General features: G+C 46.4%; 1 protein-coding gene across 3 annotated transcripts in view; it reads right to left on the bottom strand.

Moving 5' to 3' along the window:
• vill (villin-like) overlaps positions 1-7,966 on the bottom strand; it is an 89,590-nt gene extending 81,624 nt beyond the window's left edge. For 2 of the 3 annotated variants that reach the window (XM_065019202.1, XM_065019204.1), the window contains exon 1: positions 7,835-7,966. The gene's annotated coding sequence lies outside the window, so the exon portion shown is untranslated. Of the gene's footprint in view, positions 1-97; positions 240-7,834 lie in introns of those variants that run through there. The other variant, XM_065019203.1, reaches the window with a different exon arrangement.
• Positions 7,967-16,991: the final 9,025 nt, after the last annotated feature.

Below are 16,991 nucleotides of genomic sequence, written 5' to 3'. Positions count from 1 at the left end.
CAGATATTTAGATAGAGGAAGTCATACTATATACAGATATTTAGATAGAGGAAGTCATACTATATACAGATAGTTAGATAGAGGAAGTCATACTTACTATATACCGATATTTAGATAGAGGAAGTCATATTATATACCATTTAAGAGTACTATTACAACCTTCACTTTTTGGAAACAGGAGTGAGTGTTGCTGAGCAGCTGACAGGTCCAAGGTGTAGTGAGGACAGGGAGTGTGTGGTGAGTGGAGCTTGGTGACCTCAAACAGGATATGAACCGGCTGCCTGAAAAAATCTCAAGCTAACTATCCCCCAGCCCTTATTAAAACCTGCTCAGTCATGGTACCAGGGATGTGTCCCAAACGGCATCCTACTCCCTACATAATGATCTATGGGGCCCTCAAACACCAAACCTCTTTGGGCCCTGGCCAATAGTAGTTCATTACGTAGGGAGTAGTGTGCCATTTTGGGACGGAAACCTAATCTCAGATTAAGGCCTGACTCATTTAAAACAAACATGAATGTCACTGCAGTATTCACGTCAACTTCAACAATAGGGTTATGTGCTAACAGTGATTTCACTGGCAACGCCCCAGTGGTTCTGAAGGCCAAACCAGGATGCCTGTCATCTATCATCGTTACTACTACTAAATGTGGAGTCGGGTAAGGTGGAGTCGGGTAAAATTGTAATGCACGGTTTATCCAGCATACACACTGATCCCATGACTCATCACCATCATGTCAACTGAAGGTTGTGGTATGATTAATCTACCCTGAACTAATTAGTTTACTACTGTCCTATAATTATTTACCACTGCCTAACTACTACAGGCTTCTGGAAGTGACTAGAAGTGATTAGAAGTGACTGAGTCAACACGGTTCTGCTGGCAGACTGGCATATGGAGGACAACTCCTTTAGTACATAAAAGGGTGCTGTTTATATGTCTGTTGACTGTATCAAAATGATCCCAATATACTGCAGCACTAGCTTAGTGGTCCTATGTGATGGAACCAGAAGAAATATCTGGCATAAGGTGAGTTTGTTCAATTCCAACTGCTGGTTCAACTGATGACTACAGCTTGTCCTACCAGGCTTCTAGGTTCTCCTCAGACAAACATTAACTAACCTCCACCCACCAATAGTTGAGTTTCACATGATAAGTAACAACTGCAGTACTTAAAAGTCATGATCAGCCTTATTAAAATAGCACTGATGGAGCTCTCACTTCAACAACCTTTCCTAAGTCATCCTAACCCTTCCTATGCCCTAACAGTTCCTATCCCTAACCCTTCCTAATCATAATCCTTCATATGCCCTAACCCATCCTAACCATTCATAACCTTTCCTAAACCCTCCTAACCTCTCCTAACCTTTCCTAAACCCTCCTAACCCTTCCTAACCCTTCAAAACCCATCATAACTGTTCCTAACCACTCCAAACCACTCATAACCCTTCCTAACCCTTCAAAACCCATCATAACTGTTCCTAACCCCTCCAAACCACTCCTAACCTTTCCTAACCCTTCAAAACCCCTCCTAACCGTTCCTAACCCTCCCTGACCACTCCAAACCCTTCCTAACCATTCAAAACCCATCATAATCGTTCCTAACCCCTCCTAACCCTTCATAACCCTTCAAAACCCCTCCAAACCCTTCCCTTCCTAACACCTCATAATCCTTCCTAAACCTTCCGAACCCCTCCAAACCCTTCCTAAACCTTCCGAACCCCTCCAAACCCTTCCTAACCCCTCCAAACCCCTCCAAACCCTTCCTAACCATTCAAAACCCATCATAACCGTTCCTAACCCCTCCTAACCCTTCATAACCCTTCAAAACCCATCATAATCGTTCCTAACCCTTCATAACCCTTCAAAACCCATCATAATCGTTCCTAACCCTTCATAACCCTTCAAAACCCCTCCAAACCCTTCCCTTCCTAACCCCTCCTAATCCTTCCTAAACCTTCCGAACCCCTCCAAACCCTTCCTTACTGTCATGACTGTCCTGACCAGGTCAGGTTACAGGAGACCACAACCCTACAGATTATCTCTCAACCCCAACAGAGGAGGAGGGATCTAGGGGTCTGAAGATGTGCGGGTGTACTTTCTCTTTTTCTCTCTCTTTTGAAATCCTCATTGTGAGTAACACGTGCTATAGTGTGTTGGCCCGTTATACTAAGTTCTAATCAATAGCCTATAATGTGTTTTGTCTATGTGTATCTTTTATCATCATTTTATCTTTTTAGTAAATAAATATTCAACTAAGATTGGTTTTGTACAAATTAATTGGTGAGACCCGGGTCCGTGCAGATTCACGGGCTATACGACGTTCAGAACAAGATTGGTAGAGGAAACTGGTCAATCAGCGGCTGTTGTAAAATCGATATTCTGATTTTCTTGGAGTTAATTTGGGAAATAGAAACTCAATAAAAACTAGTTTTCCCATGGTGCCCCAGGTTAATGAGTTAATAAAAACTAGTTTTCCCATGGTGCCCCAGGTTAATGAGTTAATAAAAACCAGTTTTCCCATGGTGCCCCAGGTTAATGAGTTAATAAAAACTAGTTTTCCCATGGTGCCCCAGGTTAATGAGTTAATAAAAACTAGTTTTCCCATGGTGCCCCAGGTTAATGAGTTAATAACGGCTTGATTCAGTTAATCACGCAATTAGAACCTTTAATCATTCGATGAACAACAGTCGTCACATTAACTAATACAACGTCACGACACTTCCTAACCCATCCTACCCCACCTAACCCTCCTACCCCCTCCTAACCCCTCCTACCCCCTCCTAACCCCTCCTACCCCTCCTACCCCCTCCTAACCCCTCCTAACCCCTCCTAACACTTCATATCCCCTCCTAACCCTCCTAACACTTCCCAGCCCCTCCTAACCCCTCCCAGCCCCTACTAACCCCACCTAACCCATCCTAACCCATCCTACCCCACCCTAACCCATCCTACCCCACCTAACCCATCCTAACCCCACCTAACCTCTCCTAACCCCTCCTACCCCCTCCTAACCCCTCCTAACCCCTCCTACCCCTCCTAACCCCTCCTAACCCCTCCCAGCCCCTACTAACCCCACCTAACCCATCCTACCCCTCCTAACCCATCCTACCCCACCCTAACCTCTCCTAACCCCTCCTACCCCTCCTAACCCATCCTACCCCTCCTAACCCCACCTAACCCATCCTACCCCACCTAACCCATCCTAACCCCACCTAACCCCTCCTAACCCCTCCCAGCCCCTCCTAACCCCTCCTAACCCCACCTAACCCCTCCTAACCCCTCCCAGCCCCTCCTAACCCCTCCTAACCCCTCCTAAACCCTCCTAACCTGTCCTAACCCCTCCTAACCCATCCTAAACCCTCCTAACCCTTCTATCACCTCCTAACCCCACCTAACACATCCTAACCCCTCCTAACCCCTCCTAACCTGTCCTAACCCCACCTAACACATCCTAAACCCTCCTAACCCTTCTATCACCTCCTAACCTGTCCTATACCCACCTAACACTTCCTAACCCTTCTATCACCTCCTAACCTGTCCTATACCCTCCTACCCCCTCCTACCCCCTCCTAACCCTTCTTAAACCCTCCTAACCCTTCCTAAACCCTCCTAACCCCTCCTAACACTTCCCAGCCCCTCCTAACCCCTCCCAGCCCCTACTAACCTATCTTAAACTCTCTCTCTGCCCCTCCTAACACTTCCTAACACTTCCTAACCCTTCTATCACCTCCTAACCTGTCCTATACCCTCCTACCCCCTCCTAACCCCTCCTACCCCCTCCTACCCCCTCCTAACCCTTCCCTAAACCCTCCTAACCCTTCCTATACCCACCTAACCCCTCCTAACCCCTCCTAACACTTCCCAGCCCCTCCTAACCCCTCCTAACACTTCATATCCCCTCATAACCCCTCCTAACACTTCCCAGCCCCTCCTAACCCCTCCCAGCCCCTACTAACCTATCTTAAACTCTCTCTGCCCCTCCTAACACTTCCTAACACTTCCTAACCCTTCTATCACCTCCTAACCTGTCCTATACCCTCCTACCCCCTCCTAACCCCTCCTACCCCCTCCTACCCCCTCCTAACCCTTCCTAAACCCTCCTAACCCTTCCTATACCCACCTAACCCCTCCTAACCCCTCCTAACACTTCCCAGCCCCTCCTAACCCCTCCTAACACTTCATATCCCCTCCTAACCCCTCCTAACACTTCCCAGCCCCTCCTAACCCCTCCCAGCCCCTACTAACCTATCTTAAACTCTCACTGCCCCTCCTAACACTTCCTAACACTTCCTAACCCTTCCAACCCTATCCTATCCCCTCCTATCCCCTCCTAACCATTCCTAACCCTTCCCAGCCCCGACTAACTCTTCCTAAACTCTCATAACCTCTCATAAACTCTTTTAACCCCTTCCTAACCCCTCCAAACCTATCCCAACTTTTCCGAACCCCTCCTGGCCCTTCCTACCCCTCCCTAACCCCTCCCAACTGTTCCTAACCTCTCCTAACCCTTCATTACCCCTCATATCCCCTCCCTAACCGTTCCTAACCTCTCCTAACTCTTCCTAGCCCTTCTTAAACCTTTCTAACCTGTCCTATCCCCTCCTAACACTTCCTATCCACTCCTAACCCTTCCTATACCCACCTAACCCTTCATAACCCCTCCTAACCCCTCCTAACCCTTCCCAGCCCCTCCAAACCCTTCCTAACCCCTCCTAACCTCCCCTAACCTCCCCTAACCCCTCCAAATCCTTCATAACCCCTCCTAACCCTTCATAACCCCTCCTAACCCTTCATAACCCCTCCTAACCCTTCCTAATCTCTCCTAGCCCCTCCTGACCCCTCCTAACCCTTCCCAACCCCTCCTAACCCCTCCTATCCCTTCATAACCCCTCCTAACCCTTCATAACCCCTCCTAACCCTTCCTAATCTCTCCCAACCCCTCCTAACCCCTCCTAACCCCTCCTGACCATTCCTAACCTCTCCTAGCCCCTCCTAACCCCTCCTGACCATTCCTAACCCCTCCCAACCCCTCCTAGCCCTTCATAACCCCTCCTAACCCCTCCTAACCCCTCCTGACCATTCCTAACCCTTCATAACCCCTCCTAACCCTTCCTAACCCTTCATAACCTCTCCTAACCCCTCCTAACCCTTCATAACCCCTCCCAACCCCTCCTAACCCCTCCTAACCCCTCCTGACCATTCCTAACCTCTCCTAACCTCTCCTAACCCCTCCTAACCCCTCCTAACCCTTCCAAATTCCTCCTGACCTCTCCTGACCCTTCCTAACCCTTCCTGACCCTTCCTAACCTCTCCTAACCCCTACCGACCCTTCCTAACCCCTCCTGACCATTCCTAACCCCTCCTAACCCTTCATAACCCTTCCTAACCCCTCCTAACCCTTCCTAACCCCTCCTAACCCTCCATAACCCTTCCTAACCCCTCCTGACCATTCCTAACCCCTCCTAACCCTCCATAACCCTTCCTAACCCCTCCTGACCATTCCTAACCCCTCCTAACCCTTCATAACCCCTTCATAACCCCTCCTAACCATTCCTAACCTCTCCTAACCTCCCCTAACCTCCCTAAACCCTTCATAACCCCTCCTGACCATTCCTAACCCCTCCTAACCCTTCATAACCCCTCCATAACCCTTCCTAACCCCTCCTAACCTCTCCTAACCCTCCATAACCCTTCCTAACCCCTCCTGACCATTCCTAACCTCTCCTAACCCCTCCCAACCCCTCCTAACCCCTCCTAACCCCTCCTGACCATTCCTAACACCTCCTAACCCTTCATAACCCCTTCATAACCCCTCCCAACCCCTCCTGACCCTTCATAACCCTTCCTAACCCTTCCTAACCTCTCCCAACCCCTCCTAACCCTTCCTAACCTCTCCCAACCCCTCCTAACCCTTCCTAACCTCTCCTAACTCTTCCTAGCCCTTCTTAAACCTTTCTAACCTGTCCTATCCCCTCCTAACACTTCCTATCCACTCCTAACCCTTCCTATACCCACCTAACCCTTCATAACCCCTCCTAACCCCTCCTAACCCTTCCCAGCCCCTCCAAACCCTTCCTAACCCCTCCTAACCTCCCTAACCTCCCTAACCCCTTCCTAACCCCTCCAAATCCTTCATAACCCCTCCTAACCCTTCATAACCCCTCCTAACCCTTCATAACCCCTCCTAACCCTTCCTAATCTCTCCTAGCCCCTCCTGACCCCTCCTAACCCTTCCCAACCCCTCCTAACCCCTCCTAACCCTTCATAACCCCTCCTAACCCTTCATAACCCCTCCTAACCCTTCCTAATCTCTCCCAACCCCTCCTAACCCCTCCTAACCCCTCCTGACCATTCCTAACCTCTCCTAGCCCCTCCTAACCCCTCCTGACCATTCCTAACCCCTCCCAACCCCTCCTAACCCTTCATAACCCCTCCTAACCCCTCCTAACCCCTCCTGACCATTCCTAACCCTTCATAACCCCTCCTAACCCTTCCTAACCCTTCATAACCTCTCCTAACCCCTCCTAACCCTTCATAACCCCTCCCAACCCCTCCTAACCCCTCCTAACCCCTCCTGACCATTCCTAACCTCTCCTAACCTCTCTAACCCCTCCTAACCCCTCCTAACCCTTCCAAATTCCTCCTGACCTCTCCTGACCCTTCCTAACCCTTCCTGACCCTTCCTAACCTCTCCTAACCCCTACCGACCCTTCCTAACCCCTCCTGACCATTCCTAACCCCTCCTAACCCTTCATAACCCTTCCTAACCCTTCCTAACCCCTCCTAACCCTTCCTAACCCCTCCTAACCCTCCATAACCCTTCCTAACCCCTCCTGACCATTCCTAACCCCTCCTAACCCTCCATAACCCTTCCTAACCCCTCCTGACCATTCCTAACCCCTCCTAACCCTTCATAACCCCTTCATAACCCCTCCTAACCATTCCTAACCTCTCCTAACCTCCCCCTAACCTCCCCTAAACCCTTCATAACCCCTCCTGACCATTCCTAACCCCTCCTAACCCTTCATAACCCCTCCATAACCCTTCCTAACCCCTCCTAACCTCTCTAACCCTCCATAACCCTTCCTAACCCCTCCTGACCATTCCTAACCTCTCCTAACCCCTCCCAACCCCTCCTAACCCCTCCTAACCCCTCCTGACCATTCCTAACACCTCCTAACCCTTCATAACCCCTTCATAACCCCTCCCAACCCCTCCTGACCCTTCATAACCCTTCCTAACCCTTCCTAACCTCTCCCAACCCCTCCTAACCCTTCCTAACCTCTCCCAACCCCTCCTAACCCTTCCTAACCTCTCCTAACCTCTCCTAACCTCTCCTAACCCTTCCTAACCTCTCCTAACCTCTCCTAACCCTTCCTAACCCTTCCTAACCTCTCCCAACCCCTCCTAACCCTTCATAACCTCTCCTAACCTCTCCTAACCTCTCCTAACCCTTCATAACCCCTCCTAACCCTTCCTAATCTCTCCTAACCCCTCCTAACCCTAACCCATGGCTTACTGCTGATGGAAAAACTGGTTCCACATCTATTAAGCACTATTATTATCAGACAATGGTCAGTGTGCACACCTTACTAAGTACATAGAACTACCTCATATTATACTTCCAACTCCCTGGTGAATTCACAAAGAAAGCTTTATGTGCCAGTTCACAGAGAATTAACTTTACAGTCGACAATACCTGTAACAACACTGACTGAAAGAGCAATATATCAACCATAACAATCTCAACATGAAAACAGACTGATTTAACAGTAGTGAAAGAATAACACTGTCATTGATGAAATAACTACCATGCTGTATGAATCTTACCTATGGCAGGTGAGTGATACAGGAGGGGCCAGGTATAGGAGTAGCAGTGATATCTCCGGTGGTCTGGTCTGGATATAACTCTGAGAACTATAACTACTCCTCTCTCTCCCTCTGTGTGAGTATGAGTGTGTGTGGTGGCGTCGGTAAGGTAGGGTGTGTTTATGTCTGTCCTCCCACTGTTCTGAACACACCTACTATCCCTCACTACCTACTCTCCCTTCCTATGTACAAACCTAGAAGTCAGAAGTTTACATACACCTTAGCCAAATACATTTAAACTCAGTATTTCAGAATTCCTTAAATTTAATCCTAGTAAAAATGTCCTGTCTTAGGTCGGTTAGGATCACACACTTTATTTTAAGAATGTGAAATGTCAGAATAATAGTAGAGAGAATGATTTATTTCAGCTTTTACTTCTTTCATCACATTCCCAGTGGGTCAGAAGTTTACATACACTCAATTAGTATTTGGTAGCATTGCCTTTAAATGGTTTAACTTGGGTCAAACGTTTCGGGTAGCCTTCCACAAACTTCCCACAATAAGTTCCTTCTGACAGAGCTGGTGTGACTGAGTCAGGTTTGTAGGCCTCCTTGCTCACACAAGCTTTTTCAGTTCTGCCCACACATTTTCTATGGGATTGAGGTCAGGGCTTTGTGATGGCCACTCCAATACCTTAACTTTGTTGTCCTTAAGCCATTTTTCCACAACTTTGGAAGTATGCTTGAGGTCATTGTCCATTTGGAAGACCCATTTGCAACCAACCTTTACCTTCCTGATTGATGTCTTGAGATGTTGCTTCAATATATCCACATAATTTTCCAGCCTCATGATGCTGTCTATTTTGTGAAGTGCACCAGTCCCTCCTGCAGCAAAGCACCCCTACAACATGATGCTGCCACCCACATGCTTCACGGTTGGGATGGTGTTCTTCGGCTTGCAAGCCTCCCCCTTTTTCCTCCAAACATAACGATTGTCATTATGCCAAACTTGTATTTTTGTCCCATCAGACCAGAGGACATTTCTCCAAAAAGTATGATCTTTGTCCCCATGTGCAATTGCAAACTGTAGTCTGGCTTTTCATGGCCTTTCAGGTTATGTAGATATAGGACTTGTTTTACTGTGGATATAGATACTTTTGTACCTGTTTCCTCCAGCATCTTCACAAGGTCCTTTGCTGTTGTTCTGAGATTGGTGCGAAAAGTGCAAATCAAAGTACGTTCATCTCTAGGAGACAGAACGCATCTCCTTCCTGAGCTGTATGATTGCTGCGTGGTCCCATGGTGTTTATACTTGCATACTATTGTTTGTACAGATGAACGTGGTACCTTCAGGCATTTGGAAATTGCTCCCAAGGATGAACCAGACTTGTGGACGTCTACAGTTTTTTTTCTGAGGTCTTGCCTGATTTCTTTTGATTTTCCCATGGTGTCAAGCAAAGATGCACTGAGTTTGAAGGTAGGCCATAAAATACATCCACAGGTACACCTCCAATTGACTCAAATGATGTTAATTAGTCTATCAGAAGCTTCTAAAGCCATGACATCATTTTTCTGGAATTTTCCAAGCTGTTTAAAGGCACAGTCCATTTAGTGTACGTAAACTTTGTGTCATGCACAAAGTAGATGTCCTAACTGACTTGACAAAACTATAGTTTGTTAACAAGACATTTGTGGAGTGTTTGAAAAACTTGTTTTAATGACTCCAACATAAGTGAATGTAAACTTCCGACTTCAACTGTACCTACCTACCTACCTACCTACCTACCTACCTACCTACCTACCTGCCTACCTACCTCTGCCTCTCTTTCTCCCTCCAAATCTCTGTCTCTCTCTCTTTCTCTCCCTCTCCCTCTCCCTGCATCACTGTCACGCCCTGCACCAACAATACCAACAATACCAACAATACCAACAATACCACTAGAATACATGCTGAGGCCAGCCTTCAGCCTAAACACCAGACTAGCCGACACCGGCCCAGCCTTCAGCCTAACCACCAGCCTGTTGACTCCACTTCCCAGCCTTCAGGATTACCACCAGCCTGTTGACTCCACTCCCCAGCCTTCAGCCTAACCACCAGCATGTTGACTACACTTCCCAGCCTTCAGACTAACCACCAGCCTGTTGACTACACTTCCCAGCCTCCACCAGCCTAACCAACTAATCTCCTCTGCCCTTGTGCCGCTGCAGGGGCCACTGTGTTTACCAGGTTGGAAGTTGGAACACCTACCACTTGGTGCAGATACGAGAGGGGGACGAGTGGAAGACCGCCTTCAACACAGCCAGTGGCCTCTAAGAGTATCTGGTCACACCAACACCCCTGCGGTGTTCCAGGCTCTGGTGAATGATGTCCTCCGCGACATGTTGAACCAGTTCGTCTTCGTCTACATTGATGACATCCTCGTATTCTCCCGCTCCTTTCAAGAACACATGCTCCACATCGGCAGGTCCTTCAACGCCTTCTGGAATCAGCTGTATGTGAAGGCAGAGAAGTGCGAGTTCCATCGCTCCACCATTCCCTTTCTGGGTTACATCATCTCTGTTGGGAGTGTCCAGATGCATCCGAGGGAGGTGAGAGCAGAGATGGATTGGCCTCAGCCTACGTCCAGGGTGCAGCTGAAATGTTTCCTTGGGTTCGTCAACTTCTATCGCCGCTTTATCCAGGGATATAGCACCCTGGCTTCACCCCTGTCAGCACTCACCTTGCCCAAGGTTCCATTCACGTGGTCTCCAGCTACTGACCCGGCGTTCCGGGACCTCAAACATCGCTACACCACAGCTCCCATCCTGGTTCATCCTGACCCATCTCGTCAGTTCATGGTGGAGGCCGATGCTTCGGATGTCGAAGTGGGGGCTGTCCTGTCCCAGCATTCTGCCCTTGACCTCAAGCTACATCCCTGCACCTTCTTTTACAATCGCCTCAACGCCACGGGAAGGAACTATGATGTGAGAAATCGTGAACTTCTCGTGGTGAAGATTGAAGGGAGGCACTGGCTGGAGGGGGAGGAATATCCATTCATCGTGTGGACTGACAACAAGAACCTGGAGTATCGCCGAACCACCAAGCGCCTCAACTCCAGGCAAGCCAGGTGGGTCCTGTTGTTTCAACTTCTCCCTCTGGCCGGGAATGTCAAGCAGGATGCACTGTCCCACGACTATTACCCCAGAACCCCACCCTTCCCACTTCATGTCTGGTGACAGCACTCAGCTGGGGAATAGGGAAGCAGATGCGTGAGGCACAGCATTCCCAGCCGAACCCCGAGCGGGACCTAATAACTGGATGTCCATTTTGGGGCGGCAGGGTAGCCTAGAGCGTTGGACTAGTAACCGGAAGGTTGCAAGTTCAAATCCCCGAGCTGACTTGGTACAAATCTGTCATTCTGCCCCTGAACAGGCAGTTAACCCACTGTTCCTAGGCCGTCATTGAAAATAAGAATTTGTTCTTAACTGACTTGCCTAGTTAAATAAAGGTAAAATAAAGAAAAATATTTAAAATAAAAAATCCTGACATCGTCTGCTCCATGGTCCTGGAGTGGGCCAAGTCCACCAGGCTTGCCTGCAACCGGGTGCCCGTCAAACCCTGGCCTTTGTGCGACAGCATCTTTGGTGGCTTACTATGGTTCCTGACGTGTCCGCATTTGTCGCCATTTGCGCTGTGTGTGCACAGAACAAGACTCCTCGGCAAGCTCCGGGTGGTCTCCTCCAACCTCTGCCTGTCCTCCAGCGTCCCTGGTCTCATCCCTCCCTGGACTTTGTCACGGGTCTTCCCCCATCTGAGGGGAACACCACCATCCTGAGCGTGGTGGATTGCTTTTCCAAAGCTGCCCACTTCCTTCCTCTCCCCCAAACTACCCTCTGCCAAAGAGACGGCCCAGCTCATGGTGCAGCACATCTTCCGGGCCCATGGACTGCCTGTGGACATGGTCTCCGACCTGGTCTCCGCCAACCGCACTGCCTGGTCTCCGCCAACCCCACCACCTGAAGACAGCAGCTTGTTTAGGTCGAATACGCCCGCAACACCCCTCCCTGCTCTGCCACGGGCCTATCTCCCTTTGAGTGTTCCTTGGGGTATCAGCCCCCGCTCTTCCCTGAGCAGGAAGACGAGGTCGGCATACCTTCTACCCAGATGTTTTTTGTCCGCCTCTGTCGTCGTACCAGGATGAGAGCCCGGTCGGCCCTATAATGTGGTGATCACAATATAATAGCCATATCTCAAATCAAATCAAATGTTATTTGTCACATACACATGGTTAGCAGATTTCAATGTGAGTGTAGTGCACTTCTTGTGCTTCTAGTTCCGACAGTGCAGTAATATCTAACAAGTAATCTAACAATTCCACAACAACTACCAAATACACACACATCTAAAGGGATGGAATAAGAATATGTAAATATAAATATATGGATAAATATATTTTTATAACAATTTTATTTAACCTTGCCTTTAACTAGTCAAGTCAGTTAAGAACAAATTATTATCTACAATGACAGCCTACCAAAAGGCAAAAGTCCTCCTGCGGGGACCAGTAAAATAAATAAATAAAATAATACAAAAATATGTAAATATAGTACAAAACACACATCACGACAAGAAAGACAACACAACACTACATAAAGAGAGACCTAAGACAACAACATAGCAAGGCAGCAACACATTTTATTTAATATTTTGGTTAGGTCAGGGTGTGACGAGGGTGGTATGTGTAGTTTTTGTATTGTCTAGGTGTTAATGTAATTTCATAATTCCAATATGTTTTCATTAATTGAATTCACTTAGTCTATTTTATGAGAATTTGTAAGATTCTTATTTGCATAAAATAGACAGAGACCAGTCTTATCAAAATTAGATGATAGTATTTATTGTCAGAGCGCACTCCCATGTAACCACGAACAACAGTTTATATACAAAATATGACATCATAGGTTATAAAATGTCCTTCCTCCTATCGACAAGGACAGAACAGGTTCAACAGTTTATTCCTATTCATCGCTCGCTCACTCCAGACACACACTTATCTAGATTAACTTCTGGAATCTTCACCTTCATCCATCACTATTTAGAAGACAGTTCCAGATAATGGAAAACCCAGGAAAACACTCTCTGCCTATCTAAATATCCAGAGCTAAGTTGAGTCGGTTCAACCATAGGTTAACGACCCTTTTTGCTTAAAAACCCACAATTCCAGTCCCCTCCAACCTGGCGGAATGGTATTTATTTTATTTAATTACCCCCTGTTTCATGCTCCACAATCCCTTCCTTATGAATTAATATTATTAATCAGATATAATAAAAACAGAGTATAAGTTTTTAAGTTTTAAGTTAAGTTTCATTAGTTATAGTTCTATTTCAAATGTAGATATTTAGTCATTATTCATAAAATTCCTAACACTAGGGGTTTTTGTATGTCATGGGGTTTTTGTATATCTAGGTGTTTATATGTCTATGGTTGCCTTGATTGGTTCCCAATCAGAGGCAGCTGTTTATCGTTGTCTCTGATTGGGGACCATATTTAGGTAGCCATATTCCTTGGGTATTTTGTGGGTTATTGTCTATGTGTAGTTGCCTGTCAGCACTTGTGTTATATAGCTTCACATTAGTTTGTTCTGTGTTATTACTTCATTAAAAGAGGAATGTATTCATATCACGCTGCGCCTTGGTCTCATCCTTACGACGAACGTGACATGACAACACAGCATGGTAGCAACACAACATGACAATATGATCGAGCAGCATAGACAAGATGCAATAGATAGTATAAAATACAGTATATACATATGAGATGAGTAATGCAAGACATGTAAACATTATTAAAATCGCATTATTTAAAGTGACTAGTGATCCATATATTAAAACCTCTTAGGGAAGTTACGAATTTTCGCAGCTTTTTGTTAAAAATCGCGCAACATTTCAGCGCCCTGCTAATCATGCCAGGAATATAGTATATGTATATGATTAGTATGTGTGGATAGAAAACACCCAGACATTTCTAAAACTGGTTAAATCACGGCTGTGACTATAACAGAACGTGTGTTTCATCGAAAAGTGAAGGAAAATCTGATCACTGAAAATGGAAAAAAATATCCATGCGCCACTTCCAAGAATTGTTAAAGGTGAACCGGATTAAATGAGGTCGAGGTTGCAATACCTACAGCTTCCACACGATGTCTAGAGTCTTGTCATTTGCTTCGGCTTTGTTTCTTGGTCAAACCGAAACAAGGGAGCCGATTTCCTCCGGTTTCCGACAGGATGTTTTGGTTGAGCAATATCCGGCCATGATGTCAAGACGTGAAGTTAAAGAATATACATCGCCCCGTGATCATTTTGATAGATTATTAACGTTTACTAATACCTAAAGTTGCATTACAAAAGTATTTCGAAGTGTTTTGTGAAAGTTTATCGTCGACTTTTTTAATTTAAAAAAATGACGTTACGTTAAAAAACGCTCATTTTTTCCGTTGTTCACACAGTCTTCATAGATCGATATCTAGGCTATATATGGACCGATTTAATCTAGGAGTGCCAAGAAAGAAGCTCGTCAAAGGTAATGAATGTTTTATATTTTATTTCTGCGTTTTGAGTAGCCCCCGGCTATCGCAAAATCTGTCGTTAGGTGACGTTACTGTATTCTGGGGGATACATGCTATCAGATAATAGCTTCTCATGCTTTTACCGAAAAGCATTTTACAAATCTGACTCGGTGGATAGATTCACAATGAGTGTAGCTTTAATTCAGTACATTGTATGTGCATTTTAATGAAAGTTTGAGTTTTATCAAAAACTACAGGTGGCGCACTTGAACATTTCCGCTGATTGATGTTCCCACCATGGGACCACGGCCCTGATTGATGTTCCCACCATGGGACCACGACCCAGTGTTGCATTGTGCAGACCTCACCACCTTCTGGAGATCCTTACGGTTGTGGGCGGTGCAGTTGCCGTACCAGGCGGTGATACAGCCCGACAGGATGCTCTCGATTGTACATCTGTAAAAGTTTGTGAGGGTTTTAGGTGACAAGCCAAAAATTTTCAGCCTACTAATGTTGAAAATGCGCTGTTGCGCTTTCTTCACCATACTGTCTGTGTAGGTGGGCCATTTCAGTTTGTCTGTGATGTGTACACCGAGGAACTTAAAACTTTCCACTGCTGTCCTGTCAATGTGGATAGGGGGGATGCTCCCTCTGCTGTTTTATTGAAGTCCATGATTATCTGTATCGTAACACTGTATTGATGAGGCTGTAACACTGTATTGATGAGGCTGTAACACTGTATTGATGAGGCTGTAACACTGTATTGATGAGGCTGTAACACTGTATTGATGAGGCTGTAACACTGTATTGATGAGGCTGTAACACTGTATTGATGAGGCTGTAACACTGTATTGCTGTATTGTAACACTGTATTGATAAGGCTGTATTGTAACACTGTATTGATAAGGCTGTATTGTACCACTGTATTAATAAGGCTTAATTGCTGTATTGTAACACTGTATTGATAAGGATGTATTGATAAGGCTGTATTGCTGTATTGATAAGGCTGTATTGATAAGGCTGTATTGCTGTATTGATAAGGCTGTATTGATGAGGCTGTATTGCTGTATTGATAAGGCTGTATTGCTGTATTGTAACGCTGTATTGATCGGTCTGTATTGATGAGAGTGTATTGTAACACTGTATTAATACAGTATTAATACGGATGATGTATTGATAAGGCTGTATTGATAAGGCTGTATTGCCGTATTGATAAGGCTGTATTGATAAGGCTGTATTAATAAGGCTGTATTGATAAGGCTGTATTGATAAGGATGTATTGATAAGGCTGTATTGATAAGGCTGTGTTTTAACACTGTATTGATAAGGCTGTATTGATAAATATGTTTTGTAGCACTGTGTATCACTCTACCAGTCAACACAGAGAACTACAGGTTCAGACCCTCCCCAAACAGACCTGGCAACACAGAGAACTATGGGTTCAGACCCTCCCCAAACAGACCAGGCAACACAGAGAACTACAGGTTCAGACCCTCCCCAAACAGACCTGGCAACACAGAGAACTACAGGTTCAGACCCTCCCCAAACAGACCTGGCAACACAGACAACTACAGGTTCAGACCCTCCCCAAACAGACCTGGCAACATAGAGAACTACAGGTTCAGACACTCCCCAAACAGACCTGGCAACACAGATAACTACAGGTTCAGGCCCTCCACAAACAGACCTGGCAACATAGAGAACTACAGGTTCAGACCCTCCCCAAACAGACCTGGCAACATAGAGAACTACAGGTTCAGACCCTCCCCAAACAGACCTGGCAACACAGATAACTACAGGTTCAGACCCTCCCCAAACAGACCTGGCAACACAGAGAACTACAGGTTCAGACCCTCCCCAAACAGACCTGGCAACACAGAGAACTACAGGTTCAGACCCTCCCCAAACAGACCTGGCAACACAGAAAACTACAGGTTCAGACCCTCCCCAAACAGACCTGGCAACATAGAGAACTACAGGTTCAGACCCTCCCCAAACAGACCTGGCAACACAGATAACTACAGGTTCAGACCCTCCCCAAACAGACCTGGCAACATAGAGAACTACAGGTTCAGACCCTCCCCAAACAGACCTGGCAACACAGAGAACTACAGGTTCAGACCCTCCCCAAACAGACCTGGCAACACAGATAACTACAGGTTCAGACCCTCCCCAAACAGACCTGGCAACATAGAGAACTACAGGTTCAGACCCTCCCCAAACAGACCTGGCAACACAGAGAACTACAGATCAGAACGGTATTTGCACCTGCTCCTGTCCTGCTGCATAGATAACTTTGGTTTGCATTGTTCTGTTGAGACACAATATATTTTGAATAGATTATCAATAGAAAGTAATGGACTGTTAGGCAGCTGGTGTACAGTTAGCTTCAAGTTATTTCCTCTTCTCTCAGTCAATTATTTATTGTAATGAAAATTATTTTGAGATATTTCAACAAGCAAAGAAACGGAACATTTTCTCAGGACATCAGAGGAAGGAAGACTTAAAATTTGAATCCTGACATTGATACCCCTATGACCCCCTGGCTATGACCCTCTCTCCCCTGTTTCAGCACATCCTGGCTATGAAACTATCTCCCTTGTTTCAGCTCATCCTGGTCATGACCCTCTCTC

The sequence above is a fragment of the Oncorhynchus nerka genome, linkage group LG6, assembly GCF_034236695.1.
Source record: "Oncorhynchus nerka isolate Pitt River linkage group LG6, Oner_Uvic_2.0, whole genome shotgun sequence".
Taxonomy (NCBI): domain Eukaryota; kingdom Metazoa; phylum Chordata; class Actinopteri; order Salmoniformes; family Salmonidae; genus Oncorhynchus; species Oncorhynchus nerka.
Note: the sequence above shows the minus strand (reverse complement) of the source record. Positions and strands in the feature narration are given on the sequence as shown.